Here is a 20147-nt window from a genome sequence, read left to right as displayed (position 1 = left end):
TGGCATAGTTATACTAACAGAAACCTGGCTTAAACTCCAAATTATTAACAATGAAATAATCCCCCATGGCTTTAACATCCACAGAGCTGACAGACATAAACCCACAACTCTCTTGAAACCTATCGTCACTTAAGAAACAAAGCCAAAGCCGACCTCAAAAAGGATAAGAGAACCTTCTATACTCAAATTCAAAACATCCATCATAATAATCCACAAGAAGTCTGGAGTAGTATAAAAAAACTTCTTCAACCTGGACAGTCCTCAACTCCACATCCCACCACCTCCAACAACAAAGATAGTTTGGCCACACAGTTTACCTCTTTCTTTATAAATTCCATCTTATCTCTCTTAAATAACACAACCTACACCCCTCCATCCATCCCATTCCCACCACTATCAGTTCCACTGCCTTCTCCCTTGAGCTCATCCAAATATCTACTATAAGAAATTTACTGCATAAATTAAACCCCACAGCCCTCGCAGTTGACCAGCTACAGAGCACATGCCTCAAGTTAGCAGCAAACTCCATTGCCTATACTCTATCTGTATTGATCAATAGATCAATCATAGAATAGCATGTTCCCAAACTTTGGAAAACTTCATACATCATCCCTCTACACAAAGGCGATGTATCAACTGAATTCACAAACTATAGACCAATAGCTATTCTATCTCCCTTGTCTAAAATCCTTGAAAATGTGTCCATACTCAGCTTATGGGCTATCTTACCCATAACAGACTACTAACTAACTCCCAACATGGTTTCAGGCCTAACCATAGTATGTCTACTGTCCTCCTAAGCTTCATCAACACTATTAATCACCTAAAAAACAATGGCCAAAAAATAGCATCCTTCTTTTTGGACATGTCCAAGGCATTTGACACAGTGTCACACCAAAATTGTTAAATGAACTTGCATCATTAAACCTATCCCACTCTGCTCTACCTTGGTTTCAAGGCTATCTCACAGATTGACACCAAGCTGTCAAATGGCAAAATGACCTATCCTCCCACCTACCAGTGTCAGTAGGGGTCCCTCAAGGATAATTCTTAGGCCGACTGCTCTTTACTGTCTTTACCAACAATCTGCATACTGTCACCAACCTGGCAACTACTATTCAATATGCAGATGATTCAAATCTAATATGTGCTGCCCCATCATTGTCCCAGCTACAAGAAAAAACACAAAAATCCTTTACAGTTATAGAAACTTACCTCTCCAGCCAACAACTTATATTAAACCCCAAGAAAACTAAACTCATTCTTTTCTCCAACAAAAGTCCAGTAACACCCTTTGCTATCTTTTCAGCAAATAACACCAAAATAGAACCCACACCTCAAACTAAACTACTAGGAGTCACTATTGCTAGTAACTTTATATTTGACAAGCATATCTCTGAAGTTATCAAGAAGTCCCATATCAAACTTGGCACTCTCTACAGGACCACAAAATTCCTTACCAACCCCACCGGGCAGGCCATTGCTAGAACCCATCTTCTCTCCACCTGTTATATGCCTCACCAATCTTTACAAACCTGAGAAAACCAGACTTAGCTAGGCTGGAGGCATCCTATAATAAAATAGCCAAATTCACCACAAATTCCCCACATAGGTCCCACCACTGTGTAGCACTCCAGCAGCTCAAATGGCTTGAACTCCCCAATCTCCTATATCGCCATCAAATATCCACTGCACATAATATCATTACCAAACCAGAAAACTGTCCTGCACTCCAAAACCTCATCCATAATCTAACCTCAGAACCCTAAAATCCACAGACAAATCCCTACTTACAGTCACTAAATCTAATAATAGCTTTGGAGATGCCCATATTATAATCATATTTCCAAAGCCTGGAACTCCATCCCCCAAAACATCCTCAACACTACTAACTCTACCATGTTCAAACAGCTTCTCAGGATCCACCTAACCAATAACTGGCAGTGCCCTTGCACTGCCCCTGGCTAGTGTATACTCATATAGCTTATCTATTAATTATTCTTTTACCCTACATGACATTTACCACTCACCTGTTCTTACGAGAAGTTATATTGGCAGCAATATATATATATATATATATATATATATATATATATATATATATATATATGCTTGTATTTATTAGTTGAATTAGTTGGTTTGTACAATAATTATATATTTTTTGCCTTTATTAGATTGTAATTAATTTACTAAATGTAGTTAGTTTGCACAATAATTATATATTTTCTGCCTTTATTAGATTGTAATAGTTTACTACATGTAACTAATTTGTCTTTCTGTACTATTTTTTTTTTCTCACTGCTTTCTCTTTGCTGTACGTTTACTGTTTGTAATTCTTTTCTCCCTTGGCTTCATCTGAAAATGGGCAATTAATCCAGCAGGACTATCCCGGTAAACAAATGTTAAATAAATAAAAATAAATAAATAAATATCATCCATTGCTCAGCTAGGTTAGAAAGCTAACAGCAGAGATTATGAGAAGTCTGTCTATATCTCAGAATTATACATAATTATCTACCAGCATAACACAGTTGAAACATGTTATGATAACTACTTTATTAAACATACTGTTGGAAGAGCCTGCTCTTCAAACATAAAATCTTCTATAATTCATGTACTTATACTGATAGAATGCAAATGCTCGCCATTCAGCATTCTGTCACACTCACTTTTCAAGAAAATTTTCATTTTGATCAAGCATGTTTAAAGGTTTTTTTTCCTTAGTTCATGACTCATATTCTTCATAGGGTGTGCAATCAAAATTTTCTTCCAAACTGTCATCTCGGTTTTCATCTTACACAGAAAAACAAGTAAAGTTTATTTTCCTTTATCTGTTGTACAGATGTCAGAAATATAACTAGAGCATTTAGAAGTCTACAGCAACATGACATAAACATTTCACTGGGCTGTTTTATATATATGAATACAAATTTAAATTATAGCCAGAATTCTGGCAGCTGGTTAAAAAGCCTTTCCATCTCCATATGCCTGAATGACATGTGATAAGGCACCAGATTATATAGTGAGGACACATTCTTTAGTGTAAGATCTTTATGGAAGTCTGAGATATTAACTTTACTAATAGCAGTTATTGACCCTCACACCCCTCAACTCCCACTCAAAACTGTATCACAAATAAAAAAATAATACACAGCTTGAGTTGTCACACAACATGGCTTTGCCTGACTGCGTATTAGTTTGTCACTTAGACAAACAAAAGTTTTGCAATGCAATCATTTTATACAGTGGCTCATTAATCACTCTTTCTAAAATAGACTTGTCATGGAATATGTATATTTCTCCTAACCTCTTCAAACTAATATTGCAAAAATTAGCAAGTTAAGAAGAAAATGTTCAGTGTAAGCAACTTGTATATATCCTTATTTTTTAATAACATGGTTAAGGCTAATGGCAGAGATTAAGGATATGTTGCCTTTGCTATGGTACAGCATCCCCCATGAGCCCTCACCGCCCCTGTCTCATACTCTTACATTAACCAACTCACCCCCTGCCTGGGGCTGCCATCCTAACCATGCAAAGCTGGCAATCAAGGTCGGATGAGAGGTGAGAGGAGAAAGAGCCATCACAGTCGAGGAACACCCCACCTCAGCCCCCACGATAGGAAACATCTTTCAGAGCCACGTGCAGGTTGGTTTCCACTGGAGACACCAAGAACAGCACCACTTCCTCTAGCACAATAGCCCCAATTCAATTCACTTCTTCCCAAGTCAGTTCTATCAGTAGGAGCCAGAGCTGCTCATTGAAATCAGGTCACCTGGGTCATAGTCAGGTCTTTATCCCTCTACAATGACAAAGCTAGGATTTAGTAAATGTGTGCTACATATTGTACTTGCCATATGACCTGGGTCATGGCTGCAGAAGGTTTGTGGACCTGTTCAATTACCCAGTCAACAAATGACAAATAAACAGAACAATAGAGTGAGTCTTTGCAGGTGGTCTCCAAATTCTTATGTCAGTGGCAGTATGAGTCATTTTCCCAGGAGATGGAATGGTATTTTGTTTCAAGTCAGGGACTTGATCCTTGCAACATAAATTTGGGATAAGCACCTGAATTATGTACTGGCACTATAACCCCTATGAATAACATTAACCAAATGAGCTGTATCAATGCCAGCACTAAAGAAGAGACACTATAGATAGTAAAGAAGTAACCAGTCTATTCCTGTTTGTAAAATGAGTTGTTTCAGTACCGGTCTATAGAATAAACTTCACATGCTAAGCCTGATCTATCTGTGTTTCTCTTCTGTAGAAATGATCACAGCATTCAGCTTATACACATTTAAAACCACTGTATATGCCTTCAAAAATAACATATGCCCAGAAAAGAAAAACAATTTGCATTTTACAGTGTAAGAGAACAACTACTATAAAAAGGGATTCTCTGCCTAGACTTAGTTTAATGATTTAACATGAATGGTGATTGGTAAATTTAAATTAATTAGGAATACCATTCGATCTACAGAAAGAAAATACAAATATGATGGCAAAGGTCATACAGTAAATCAACATTATAGCAGGTAAAAAGTGTGACAGCCATTGACTGATGGATAACTTTTTCTCATACTGCGTTATTAGTTGCTATGTTACTTTATTATGAGTTAATTTTCTACTTCCACTTACATGATGGCTTGAACTCTACTCATTCAGCTCTCAAAACATAACTACCCTCCACAAGCAAAGTAAAGATGAGTGCTAAGGATGCTCTCGAGCTTAGGCTATTGTGTTATAATACAAGCTGTGGTAAAGTCATGCACCTAGCCCTGTATTGAAATATTTTAAGACATGTTTAATAAAAACAGAATCTTGCCAGTGAATTTACAAACACTCAAAGAATGTTTCTTACTTCTACAGGTATGATTTATAGAAAATATTCATTGAGAAATAAACTGTCAACAGATCCATTATTAGCCTATCTGGTACCCTGTGTAGAAGTTGAGGAGCCAAGAAAAGAAAAAAAAACTCTTCTACACTCCTTCGACTTAGCAGCCTGCTTGCTAAACCTGTAAGAAACATATTCTAGCTAGTTACTAAGCTCACATTAAGCATTCTAACCAAGCTGCAAATGTAGTACTGGTATTCATTTATGAAGCTGTGATATTCTCACCACTTCATAAAGCTATACCAGTGCAGAATTCCCTCACAAATAGCACCTGCTGATTGCATCCCAACTCTTCTGCCTCAGACAGCCACCCATTTCAACCTGCCCTTGTCACATCTCCAAGTTTAAGTAGTACATTTTTTAATGATGTTGGAACCTAAAATATTTGATAATACTTAATGTGTTGCTTTTCTGATTTCATACAATACACGGCGGCTCGGTAATTAAAGTTTTTGCCTCATAGCTCCAGGTCATGTCTGTGTGGCAGTGTGGCATATGCATTTTTTCCCATTCTTGAGTGGATTTTTGTTGGGTAGATTGCATTCTTCCTGTAACCCAAAAGGAAGCTACTTGAAATGGTCAGTTTATGTTCCTTTCTCAAGGTATACACACACACACACACACACACACACACACACACACACACACACACACACACACACACACACACACACACATGCACATATATATACATGCATGCAAAAACACATCTATACATATTTGATTTAACCCACAAACTCATGCTGAGCTGAGTTGGTCTAGTGGTCTAATGTCCCAGTTTTCAATTGAAAGGGGAAGGAAATATTCCTGTTCAACATTCACTTACCTGGTCAACAAATATGTTAAAGTATAAGACTCAAAGATAAAAGTGAATTCCATACCCTATTAACTTCTGTATCTAATATGGATGTAATTATTCAGAACTCATTTTGTAGTTAAAGAAATGACTTACTACTTACTCAACATGTTTGTCATTGTCCTCATTTGCTCAGGCTTAACACACTCTCACTAATATAGGTGCTGTCTATTTCTGGGTACTCCCTGGCATGCTTTGGAGGTGCAGAAGGCCAAACAAATAAAACAGAACATGCAGGATTAATGCCACAGTTTTTAACCTGCCATTCTAAATGTTTTACTTTATCTATAAGATTATATATATATGTGTGTATATATAATTTGTAATCCTTCATAGCACATGTAAAATTGCAAAGTATAGGTTCATAGGTGTTTACTAGGTTAATGACCACAATAGCCTTTTTAAGCCTAGCCATGCATCTTAAATCTCTGACAAGTTCTGACACCCTTGGTAAGTGTAAGCAGGGCTTTGGGAGATGACACATATACAAGCAGGGGCCTGGGGGATGAACCATTTACAGGTTGCCTGTGTCCATTAGAGACAGAAGCGCCAAACCAGGGATGAATTTCCTGTTCCCCATCCAGTTGTCCAAGTTGCATGGGAAACAGGAAATTCATCCCTGGTTTGGCACCTATGTCTCTAATGGACACAGGCAATAATAATTTATAGCCCTTTATACATAAAAGTTGTAACAATAAGCAGCTCCTCAACATAATTTTGGAAAAAACAATAAAACTAGTGTCACTGACTTTAACATGAAACATAACTAATAAACCAGTGCGGAACAAGGAAACAATATAAAATTGGTGAACAAATTAGAAAGGTTTGGAGTGAATTCTAGTGAGGTAGCACATGCATATATTACCTATAATGTACCGCTCAAGCAGATGAAAGACTGACGATGATCAGAGTAGTACTATACACATAACTATCAATGCAAACTCTTTTCAGTGATTGTATAAGTAATATGGAAGGAAAAGACTGCCTTCCTTCGGAATACATGCAAATGTAACAGGATTGTTACACACAAAGGTGTAGAAAGGATAAGAAGAGGCATAGCAGGATGTGATGAGTATCCTAAGATACAACTGCTTAAATGTAGAACAAAAACATACAAAAATAATATAACTATTAAATAAAAATACAGAAGAGGAAAGAATGTGTAATGTATGGGGAAAAAGCTGCAATAGCAAATGATCTAATGGACTTTGGGGTGGTCATATTAGATGGTTTAAGCAAGTACTATAATACAGCAATTAGGAACTGCAGAATGTAGAGGAACACTAAAAGCAAACAAGCTGCAGAAATTCCAGTGCGTGGATTGTTGGAAAGATCCTCAATGGAGTATTGTGTTCAGTGTTGGAAATCTCACACTTGCAAAGAAATAAGCAAGACAACCAGTTTACAGGAGCATAGCACATTATAGTGCAAGGTCTGTGCAAAATACCATATTTGTATTTCAATTTTCTTTTATGAACTGATGCAAGTGGACTCTTCCTGACTCTGTCTGCAGTATACAAAACCAAACAGCATGACACAATAACTACAGATTGTTACATTGAAAAGTACTTATGAAAGGAACTTACACACAAAAGTATAGTAACACACCACAGTACAACTGAGAACGTTAAAAATCACAAATGATACAAGTAAGCTGTGACAGTAATGGATTAGACTAACACTACCATAGCAAGAACAAGTTAAGAAATACCTGTAAATCAAATACGCACTTACATTTTAGAAAGTAAAGAAAAAATGCAAATAATATGTATATTCATTGTACCAGGATGAAATGAGCATATCGATTTCATAATAATGCATTATATAAAGAATATGGGAAAAAAATCAAAGTTCTGTTAATGTACTGAATTGTAAATTTAGGCAGAGGCAGACAGTAGAAACAGGTGCATATGTGAAGCTAAGATGATGGATACATTTACAGGAAGCTTTGTGTATACTAAGTACAATCTGTGTTCATGGAAACCTGGCCCACCTATACAATCTAGAGGGTGTCTCAGGGTGCCACTCATGTATGGACACCTTTTTGATATTTTTTCCACCTCTCCCACAAAAAAAACAAAAAAAAAAAAAAAAAAACTATAGAGCACGGTAGTGGCAATTCTTTAAGACTATAAACAAATAGTGGACATTATCTCAGTTCAAACCTTTGGCATGCACCAGGCCAAACAAAACTCTGCTTCTTTCCTCTTTTGCCATACAAAGGTTTACCTGATTTACCTGATTCATGCAACAGGAAGGAGTAGAAAGACCACCTGTGAGAATTCAATTAGATAGTTCAATGTTTTTCTAAGAAGAGCACCAGCACCAGCTCAGACAGAGCAAGAGCAAGCAAATAATTTGTCACTGTCTTTTTCCAGCCCTGACAAGTAATCAAACCAGAAACAAGCAGTTGAAAGGCTTGCAGAGCTAAGACTAAACTGTCTCAGTTTTGGGCTCATATTTTAGATTGCTTTTTGTGAAACTGGTCCAGGATTGCAGTCACTAAATAATACCAATTTTTCTTCATAGTCTACAGAAACTGGAAACCCAATGCATGTTATTCTTGCAAGCTTTTACATATAATAATAATAATAATAATAATAATAATAATAATAATATAGATTTTGGGGCCTTTGCTCCCCTCATTACCTCTGACTTTGTTCATGATACTTGTTCTAACATACTGTGATCCTTATTTACCTCTCAGCTGCACCACTTTGGGATGTATCTGCAGTGCCATTTTCCACTTACACTAACAGGATGCTATAAGCTACTGATATGTACCATTCAGGTTACGATCTCTATAAGTGTGAGTGTATTTGTGTTTGTCCAGGCACATATGGATAGATAGGTATTACTTACAGTCTTTTATGGTTATTCATTTTAATAAAGGTTATTTAAAAACAGCTTTTCCAAAGTCAGGCATTTGTAAATTGGACATCTCTAGATTGTGTGAAATGATATTTCACCAGCTCATTCAGTTTTACAGTTCAGCTTTGATGCATAGACAGCAGTCATGAATATGGCACTTCTTAAAAGCAACTAAGTTCTTCTAGGTATGATAGGAAGTATTACTTGATTTAGGCTGCTAGTAGATACGGCTGGATTGGGCTGGATATTCCCCAGACAGTAGGTTTTTTACCATAGGTGTCGGTGTTACTTTTTTGTTTAAAATGGGCTTTGTTTTTTTACTTGGGTAGTATTTTTAGCTGGGGTTATTTAAGCTGCATATATTTTATGTAGTTTTATGTAAATATGATTGTATAGTTTAAGTTTAGTGTACAGGTATAGGTTGCTAGTTTGCATGCTATGATGTGGGAGACAATGTCAGTAGGAAGCTAGTAATGGAGTACAGTAATGTGATAGTGATGTGCTAGGAGTAGTAGTAAGGTCACTGTTACTAGTTAGTGGTGCGTTAGGAGTAGTAGTAAGGTCACTGTTACTAGTTAGTGGTGCGTTAGGAGTAGTAGTAAGGTCACTGTTACTAGTTACTGATGTGTTAGGAGGAGTAGTAAGGTCACTGTTACTATAGATAAACTGTTTTTTTATTGTCTCTCATGTTTTAGGGGTCAAAGCAGATTACTATGTCATGGAACAAATATTAAATGGAGACTAGATTTAAAGGTTTAACATAACTTAAAGCGTACAAGACTATGAGTAGAGAAACTTAAGTATAAAGATACAAGGCACTCTGAGAAATATAGGTAGGGAATATAGAATCCAGTCCCTGCTATGAGCTGAGAGTAATCCATGGTACCTCAAGACAGTACTCTGGCAGAAATAAGATGTAATTCCATGTTCATAGGTTCATAGGTGTATACTAGGGTAATGGCCCTGGAGTCTTTACAAACCTAGCCTATAGGATTACCATGGCATCATGCTACCCAACCTTAGTTTCCAGTGCCTCTGTCGAGTAGAGCCACTGGAGGGATCCCCAAGGTGAATTTTCTATTTCCCATCCACTCATCAAGATTTCTCTTGAAGAGGGCCAGTGATGTGCTCTGTTTGACATGTATGGGAAGTCTATTCCATAGCATGGGCAGTCTCTGGGTTGTGAACCTGTCCCTCCAGCATGTTATGTTAATTGTGGTAATGAGGTTGAGGTCTCTGGAGCATGTGGTGTGAAGGGATTGGGATTCCTTTAGATGGAGCATTTCTAAAAGAGCTGGGTGAGACATGGCTTTATAAGTCAAGCAGAGATTGCCTCTAAGTAGGCGATATGAGACAGAGAATAGTTGGAGTTTTTTTGAGTCTGTCCACATAGGACAAGTGTTTAAGGTCTAGGATCCTCTTTGTGAGGTACTTTTGCAGCCTCTCCAGTTGTTGCAGGTGTCTAGTGAGGTACATGCCAAATGGGGCATTGCACTCAATGATTGGCCTTATGAGGGAAGAGTAGAGAGAGACAATTACCTCTTTTTCCTGGTTTCAAAACCCTTAGTAATGAGATGTGCCACATAGATGGACTTTCTGACCACAGTGGCAGTGTGGTGGTCAAAAGAGAGGTTGCTGCCAACCTGTGTTCCCAGATCTCTTATAATGCCTTCTGTGTTCAGTGGACTACCATCGATGTGGTAGTTCATGGGAACTGGGTTTTTCCCAAAGGGGATGACGACACATTTTTTGGCATTGAGCTTAAAGCCATGGTTCTGACACTAGTCGTTGGTCTCAGTGAGGCCTTTCTGTAGGATGTCAACAGCACTTGGGGAGTTAATAATGGCTCCCAACTTGCAATTGTTTATGAACTTTGCCAACCAGAGTCTCTTGTGTTGGACTGGACTTCTGAGAAGTAGATACCAAACAGGAGAGGACCCAGGACCAATCCCTGTGGGACTTCACTCATGACTGTTTGGCAGGCTGACTTGGAGTCAGTTACTTTCACACTGTGGCTTCTATCTGTGAGCCAGTTTGCAACCCACCTAGTGATATAGGGCTTGATGCTTAGCTTAGTGAGTTTTTCTATGATTCCTGAGTGGGGAATGGTATCAAAGGCCTTGGCCAGATGAAGGTAGGCTGTATGAACAACCTTGCCTTCATCCACAGCTCTGGTGTCTGACTCAAAGAAGTCAATCAAGTTGAGCAGGCATGATCTACCCTTCACAAAACAAAACTGTGTGGGATCCAGTACATAGCTTTGCATATCAGACTCATCAGGCTAATGGGCAATAGTTAAAGAACAAGCTGCAAGGAAATATGAATAACAACCAGAACTGAGAAAAACACACTTTATAATAGCAAAGCTTTCGGATAAAATCCTTCCTCAATACTAATACAAACAAATCTAAAAACCAAATGGTTTAAATACAGGTCACTGAAGTCACATGACCAGCAGTCCAAAAATCATGTGACCACTTAAAAACCTCAGCTTTGGCCGGCTAACAACTTGTTATATTCAACTGGACGTATAAGAGAATTTAAGTACCTTTATCTGCTTTTTTTTTCAAAAAAATACAGTATTTAAAATTGATTTTAACTGTGTGGAAAGAATATTTAGCTGAACTGCAAGGTTTCAGTCTGCTCTTCAGTTTGGAAGAAATATTAACTGAACTGGTAGTTAGTCAGTGTTTGCTGAATTTTGTTATTTGCTAGTAATTACAGGTGTGGGGGTAGTCACATTCTTTGATTTCCTGTCCTTGCCTATTTAAGTGGTACAGTGTGAAATATTTTCTGCTTAAAACCTCAGCTTTGGCCGGCTAACAACTTGTTATATTCAACTGGACGTATAAGAGAATTTAAGTACCTTTATCTGCTTTTTTTTTCAAAAAATACAGTATTTAAAATTGATTTTAACTGTGTGGAAAGAATATTTAGCTGAACTGCAAGGTTTCAGTCTGCTCTTCAGTTTGGAAGAAATATTAACTGAACTGGTAGTTAGTCAGTGTTTGCTGAATTTTGTTATTTGCTAGTAATTACAGGTGTGGGGGTAGTCACATTCTTTGATTTCCTGTCCTTGCCTATTTAAGTGGTACAGTGTGAAATATTTTCTGCTTAAAAACCTCAGCTTTGGGCGGCTAACAACTTGTTATATTCAACTGGACGTATAAGAGAATTTAAGTACCTTTATCTGCTTTTTTTTCAAAAAAATACAGTATTTAAAATTGATTTTAACTGTGTGGAAAGAATATTTAGCTGAACTGCAAGGTTTCAGTCTGCTCTTCAGTTTGGAAGAAATATTAACTGAACTGGTAGTTAGTCAGTGTTTGCTGAATTTTGTTATTTGCTAGTAATTACAGGTGTGGGGGTAGTCACATTCTTTGATTTCCTGTCCTTGCCTATTTAAGTGGTACAGTGTGAAATATTTTCTGCTTAAAAACCTCAGCTTTGGCCGGCTAACAACTTGTTATATTCAACTGGACGTATAAGAGAATTTAAGTACCTTTATCTGCTTTTTCTTTCAAAAAAATACAGTATTTAAAATTGATTTTAACTGTGTGGAAAGAATATTTAGCAGAACTGCAAGGTTTCAGTCTGCTCTTCAGTTTGGAAGAAATATTAACTGAACTGGTAGTTAGTCAGTGTTTGCTGAATTTTGTTATTTGCTAGTAATTACAGGTGTGGGGGTAGTCACATTCTTTGATTTCCTGTCCTTGCCTATTTAAGTGGTACAGTGTGAAATATTTTCTGCTTAAAACCTCAGCTTTGGCCGGCTAACAACTTGTTATATTCAACTGGACGTATAAGAGAATTTAAGTACCTTTATCTGCTTTTTTCAAAAATACAGTATTTAAAATTGATTTTAACTGTGTGGAAAGAATATTTAGCTGAACTGCAAGGTTTCAGTCTGCTCTTCAGTTTGGAAGAAATATTAACTGAACTGGTAGTTAGTCAGTGTTTGCTGAATTTTGTTATTTGCTAGTAATTACAGGTGTGGGGGTAGTCACATTCTTTGATTTCCTGTCCTTGCCTATTTAAGTGGTACAGTGTGAAATATTTTCTGCTAAAAACCTCAGCTTTGGCCGGCTAACAACTTGTTATATTCAACTGGATGTATAAGAGAATTTAAGTACCTTTATCTGCTTTTTTTTCAAAAAAATACAGTATTTAAAATTGATTTTAACTGTGTGGAAAGAATATTTAGCTGAACTGCAAGGTTTCAGTCTGCTCTTCAGTTTGGAAGAAATATTAACTGAACTGGTAGTTAGTCAGTGTTTGCTGAATTTTGTTATTTGCTAGTAATTACAGGTGTGGGGGTAGTCACATTCTTTGATTTCCTGTCCTTGCCTATTTAAGTGGTACAGTGTGAAATATTTTCTGCTTAAAAACCTCAGCTTTGGCCGGCTAACAACTTGTTATATTCAACTGGATGTATAAGAGAATTTAAGTACCTTTATCTGCTTTTTTTTCCAAAAAAATACAGTATTTAAAATTGATTTTAACTGTGTGGAAAGAATATTTAGCTGAACTGCAAGGTTTCAGTCTGCTCTTCAGTTTGGAAGAAATATTAACTGAACTGGTAGTTAGTCAGTGTTTGCTGAATTTTGTTATTTGCTAGTAATTACAGGTGTGGGGGTAGTCACATTCTTTGATTTCCTGTCCTTGCCTATTTAAGTGGTACAGTGTGAAATATTTTCTGCTTAAAAACCTCAGCTTTGGCCGGCTAACAACTTGTTATATTCAACTGGACGTATAAGAGAATTTAAGTACCTTTGTCTGCTTTTTTTTTCAAAAAAATACAGTATTTAAAATTGATTTTAACTGTGTGGAAAGAATATTTAGCTGAACTGCAAGGTTTCAGTCTGCTCTTCAGTTTGGAAGAAATATTAACTGAACTGGTAGTTAGTCAGTGTTTGCTGAATTTTGTTATTTGCTAGTAATTACAGGTGTGGGGGTAGTCACATTCTTTGATTTCCTGTCCTTGCCTATTTAAGTGGTACAGTGTGAAATATTTTCTGCTTAAAAACCTCAGCTTTGGCCGGCTAACAACTTGTTATATTCAACTGGACGTATAAGAGAATTTAAGTACCTTTATCTGCTTTTTTTCAAAAAAATACAGTATTTAAAATTGATTTTAACTGTGTGGAAAGAATATTTAGCTGAACTGCAAGGTTTCAGTCTGCTCTTCAGTTTGGAAGAAATATTAACTGAACTGGTAGTTAGTCAGTGTTTGCTGAATTTTGTTATTTGCTAGTAATTACAGGTGTGGGGTAGTCACATTCTTTGATTTCCTGTCCTTGCCTATTTAAGTGGTACAGTGTGAAATATTTTCTGCTTAAAAACCTCAGCTTTGGCCGGCTAACAACTTGTTATATTCAACTGGACGTATAAGAGAATTTAAGTACCTTTATCTGCTTTTTTTCAAAAAATACAGTATTTAAAATTGATTTTAACTGTGTGGAAAGAATATTTAGCTGAACTGCAAGGTTTCAGTCTGCTCTTCAGTTTGGAAGAAATATTAACTGAACTGGTAGTTAGTCAGTGTTTGCTGAATTTTGTTATTTGCTAGTAATTACAGGTGTGGGGGTAGTCACATTCTTTGATTTCCTGTCCTTGCCTATTTAAGTGGTACAGTGTGAAATATTTTCTGCTTAAAACCTCAGCTTTGGCCGGCTAACAACTTGTTATATTCAACTGGACGTATAAGAGAATTTAAGTACCTTTATCTGCTTTTTTTTCAAAAAATACAGTATTTAAAATTGATTTTAACTGTGTGGAAAGAATATTTAGCAGAACTGCAAGGTTTCAGTCTGCTCTTCAGTTTGGAAGAAATATTAACTGAACTGGTAGTTAGTCAGTGTTTGCTGAATTTTGTTATTTGCTAGTAATTACAGGTGTGGGGTAGTCACATTCTTTGATTTCCTGTCCTTGCCTATTTAAGTGGTACAGTGTGAAATATTTTCTGCTTAAAAACCTCAGCTTTGGCCGGCTAACAACTTGTTATATTCAACTGGACGTATAAGAGAATTTAAGTACCTTTATCTGCTTTTTTTTCAAAAAAATACAGTATTTAAAATTGATTTTAACTGTGTGGAAAGAATATTTAGCTGAACTGCAAGGTTTCAGTCTGCTCTTCAGTTTGGAAGAAATATTAACTGAACTGGTAGTTAGTCAGTGTTTGCTGAATTTTGTTATTTGCTAGTAATTACAGGTGTGGGGGTAGTCACATTCTTTGATTTCCTGTCCTTGCCTATTTAAGTGGTACAGTGTGAAATATTTTCTGCTTAAAAACCTCAGCTTTGGCCGGCTAACAACTTGTTATATTCAACTGGACGTATAAGAGAATTTAAGTACCTTTATCTGCTTTTTTTTTCAAAAAATACAGTATTTAAAATTGATTTTAACTGTGTGGAAAGAATATTTAGCTGAACTGCAAGGTTTCAGTCTGCTCTTCAGTTTGGAAGAAATATTAACTGAACTGGTAGTTAGTCAGTGTTTGCTGAATTTTGTTATTTGCTAGTAATTACAGGTGTGGGGGTAGTCACATTCTTTGATTTCCTGTCCTTGTCTATTTAAGTGGTACAGTGTGAAATATTTTCTGCTTAAAACCTCAGCTTTGGCCGGCTAACAACTTGTTATATTCAACTGGACGTATAAGAGAATTTAAGTACCTTTATCTGCTTTTTTTCAAAAAAATACAGTATTTAAAATTGATTTTAACTGTGTGGAAAGAATATTTAGCTGAACTGCAAGGTTTCAGTCTGCTCTTCAGTTTGGAAGAAATATTAACTGAACTGGTAGTTAGTCAGTGTTTGCTGAATTTTGTTATTTGCTAGTAATTACAGGTGTGGGGGTAGTTACATTCTTTGATTTCCTGTCCTTGCCTATTTAAGTGGTACAGTGTGAAATATTTTCTGCTTAAAAACCTCAGCTTTGGCCGGCTAACAACTTGTTATATTCAACTGGACGTATAAGAGAATTTAAGTACCTTTATCTGCTTTTTTTCAAAAATACAGTATTTAAAATTGATTTTAACTGTGTGGAAAGAATATTTAGCTGAACTGCAAGGTTTCAGTCTGCTCTTCAGTTTGGAAGAAATATTAACTGAACTGGTAGTTAGTCAGTGTTTGCTGAATTTTGTTATTTGCTAGTAATTACAGGTGTGGGGGTAGTCACATTCTTTGATTTCCTGTCCTTGCCTATTTAAGTGGTACAGTGTGAAATATTTTCTGCTTAAAAACCTCAGCTTTGGCCGGCTAACAACTTGTTATATTCAACTGGACGTATAAGAGAATTTAAGTACCTTTATCTGCTTTTTTTCAAAAAATACAGTATTTAAAATTGATTTTAACTGTGTGGAAAGAATATTTAGCTGAACTGCAAGGTTTCAGTCTGCTCTTCAGTTTGGAAGAAATATTAACTGAACTGGTAGTTAGTCAGTGTTTGCTGAATTTTGTTATTTGCTAGTAATTACAGGTGTGGGGGTAGTCACATTCTTTGATTTCCTGTCCTTGCCTATTTAAGTGGTACAGTGTGAAATATTTTCTGCTTAAAAACCTCAGCTTAGGCCGGCTAACAACTTGTTATATTCAACTGGACGTATAAGAGAATTTAAGTACCTTTATCTGCTTTTTTTCAAAAAAATACAGTATTTAAAATTGATTTTAACTGTGTGGAAAGAATATTTAGCTGAACTGCAAGGTTTCAGTCTGCTCTTCAGTTTGGAAGAAATATTAACTGAACTGGTAGTTAGTCAGTGTTTGCTGAATTTTGTTATTTGCTAGTAATTACAGGTGTGGGGGTAGTCACATTCTTTGATTTTCTGTCCTTGCCTATTTAAGTGGTACAGTGTGAAATATTTTCTGCTTAAAAACCTCAGCTTTGGCCGGCTAACAACTTGTTATATTCAACTGGACGTATAAGAGAATTTAAGTACCTTTATCTGCTTTTTTTTTCAAAAAAATACAGTATTTAAAATTGATTTTAACTGTGTGGAAAGAATATTTAGCTGAACTGCAAGGTTTCAGTCTGCTCTTCAGTTTGTCCCACCCACCCTCCCTGTTTTTGTTTTGGTGTTAATCTTGGTGGCCTTGCAGCTGCCCGCCCCTCTTGTAAGTTTGTGTTTGGATACTCCTTCTGGGCCCATCTCATTTGCTCACTCAACTGAGTGCAGTGAGATCATATTCTGATTTCAGGCACTCCTACTGTGTACAAAGAGAGCATCTGGGAAAAAAAAAAAAAAAAAAAATTAAGCTTGTTTCCTGCCTTTCCTGTTAAGTGGTATAGACTATTTGTAGGCTTTTGAGCCCCCAAGCCCTTCTGTGTTGGAGGGAAGCCTTCTAGCTTAGTTTTTTCCCTATAACTAGCCAGTTTTCTAGTTTCAGCACTCAAATCTGTTTCTTTGATCTCAGCACTTGTTCAGAAAAAAAAAAAAAAAAAAAAAATTTAATCTGCTTTTACTGTACTTGTGTTTCTACCTACTTTTTTTTACTTTTGCATCATCTTAAAAGTACTCAATTGTATTTATTACTGTTTGGTGTAACTCATTCTAAGCCTTCTGGTTTAAACACTTGGGCTTCGGACCAGCTGTTTTGCACTGAGAGGGTTTGTGGTCTGCACTGTAGTGGCAGAACAGGTAGCTTACATCCTTCTAGGTTGGGAACTGCTGATTGAGGGCTCAGTGTCTGTTATTCTAAAAGTGTATTAATTCTGGTTTAAGCACTTAGGCTTTCAGGCCAGTTATTTTACATTAAGAGGGTTCGTGGTCTGCACTCTTGTGGGAGGAGAGGCTGGACTCTGCCCCTCTGAGCTGGGAATTTCTGATTGAAGGCTTATAGTGCATGCATATCTGAACTGCTTCTTACTGAAGTTGGTGCGCCTTGTTTGCTGTGGCATAGACTGGATTCGGGCCTGCTGGATCTAGCTTTGTTTGTGTAACTTGAGCACTAATCCAGGCATTCTCTAAAGTATTCAATTGTATTTATTACTGCTTGGTAGTAACTTGATTAAAGTTTAGCTGTCATTCTAAGTCTTTTGGATTAAGCACTTGGGCTTCAGACCAGTTGTTTTACATTAGGAAGGTTTGTGGCATGCACTGTGGTGGCAGGACAGGTAGCTTTCATCCTTCTAAGTTGGGAACTGCTGATTGAGAGCCCAGTGTCTGTTATTCTTAAAGTGTATTAGTTCGGTTTAGGCACTTGGGCTTCAGGCCAGTTATTTTACATTAAGAAGGTTTGTGGTCTGCACTCTTGTGGGAGAAGAGGCTGGACTCTGCCCTTCTGAGCTGGGAATTTCTGGTTAAAGGTTTATAGTGCCTGAATATTTGAACTGTATCTTACTGAAATTGGTACACCTTGTTTGCTGTAGCATAGACTAGATCCAGGCCTGCTGAATATAGCTTTGTTTATATGCTTGTTGTTTGTTTGCTTGTTATTTCCTGGAACGCTAATTCCACCTAATACGGCTTCTCAGTGCTTCTGTGGCTCACTAGTGATATCTGCATTGCTTACTGTACTTATTTCCTTGTTTCACTTGAAAGTAAGTTACTGTTTGTCGTTTTGCATTTAAGTTACCTGTAACACATTGCACTTAAGTTACCTGGCACTTGCTCACTAAAGCAATTATATAAGTCAGCACTAAAAATTAAAAGCACTACACCCTCACTCCCCACTGGCCCTAGTTTTCAATTATTAAGGAATTCCCAATATTATTCTAGCATGTCCAAAGGTCAGTTGTCAATCTCCTCTCCGGTCCAGCTGGTGAATCTGGGAATCTTGAGGCAATGTTACAACTGCCTCATGTACACAGACAACCCTCTCTTCCTCCCAACAAATTCCAACACATGTGAGAGATGCAACCATATAGCCAAACTGGAGGCTAATCTCTCTCAACTCAGTACTGGCATAACCAGTCAGGAGGAGAAGGAAACCATACTCACTACAATTCCAGTCTCACATAGACCTACCACGACAGCAAACCAAACACATAATCACACAAAAACATACTCGGAGGCTCTAAATAAAGATCTGCCGAAGCAGCAGAGACCTCCAAAGCAGACACCCAAGCAGCCGCTACCCCAAAACAAAACACGTGCAACACATATCTCACAAAGCCAGTGTGCCAAACAGTCACAGCCCTTAAGACTAAACAACACACCTGATACACTTGTAATAGGTGACTCTATCGTCAGGCACACTGATGTCCCGCTCACCAGGCTGAACAAGGAGAGGGTCACGGTGAGCAGCCTGTCGGGTGCTAGGATCTGCCACATAACACAAGCACTCAGGTCACTCCAAGGCAAGTACAAATATGACTCAGTCATTGTCCATGCTGGTGTGAATGACCTGAGACGTACCTCCCTGGACTACATGAAAAGAGACATAAAGGAGCTCTCTGAGCATGTAGCCCAGGCTGGTATGACCCTGACCTTGAGTAGCATTTTACCCTCACCAAAAATGATGCCACAATATGAAGACAAGATGATAAATTTCAACAATTGGCTTAAGTACTGGTGTCATTCAAAGGGGATCCAATGCCTGTCAGCTTGGGATGATATGCTCGACAAGCCACGATGCTTCGCTAGGGACGGCTTGCACCTGTCACCCCTGGGCTTTCGGATATTGGCAAAGGCTCTTGCTACCCCCATAGTGCCTTTTTTAGGCAAGGCTCAAAAGACAAACCCACCTCCATAGGTATCACAAGGGATAAGAAACTAAGAGTAATGCTACTCAACGCCAGAAGTCTAAACCTCAAGATGCACGACTGAAACTCTCCTTAGCATGGAGAACATCGATATCTGTGCAGTAACAGAAACCTGGTTCAGGGCTCCCGAGAGCACCCCAGCACTACCAGGTTATACCTCATACCATGCTTTTCGCCCCAAAACTTGGACCGAACCACAAAAGGAGGGGAGTATCGATATTCATCAAAGATACCCACACCTCCAGGTTGGTGGCAAAGCACGAAGCATCAGAGACTATCCATGTGCAACTAACAGTGGGTAAAACTGCCTTCCAGTTTATAGCCTGCTACAGACCACCCTCCCAAACCCAGGAACCCCACTCGGCCTTCCTGAGAACACTGGAAAATATGAAGGTCTCTCCAAACACCATTATATTGGGCGACTTCAACTACCCAAACATAGACTGGGAGCATTACTCTAGCTCCAACACCCTAGCCCAAAGGTTCCTAGAATTTATAAACTCAAATGCTATGGAACAACTTGTTACCACTCCCACAAGAGGGGAAAACATACTGGACCTGATCATCACCAACATGGGGACTCTATGCTCCAGACCAGAAGTGTATCCCTCACTGGTAAGATCAGACCATAAACTAATCTCACTGGATATTCACATCCCGACCCCACCCCCTGCCCAGAAAACCACAGTGAAAAACTTCTCTAAAGCAAATTTTGCACTCCTCAAAACTGAGGTGGAATCCTTCAAAGCCCCCGGGCCTGTGGAAAATACAGCCCAGACCGCAGAATCCTTTATAAACGCATTCTATGAACACCTTCAG

Source organism: Protopterus annectens, chromosome 3.part0 (genome assembly GCF_019279795.1).
Source record: "Protopterus annectens isolate FY-2018-M chromosome 3.part0, PAN1.0, whole genome shotgun sequence".
NCBI classification, from domain to species: Eukaryota; Metazoa; Chordata; order Ceratodontiformes; family Protopteridae; genus Protopterus; species Protopterus annectens.
Note: the sequence above shows the minus strand (reverse complement) of the source record.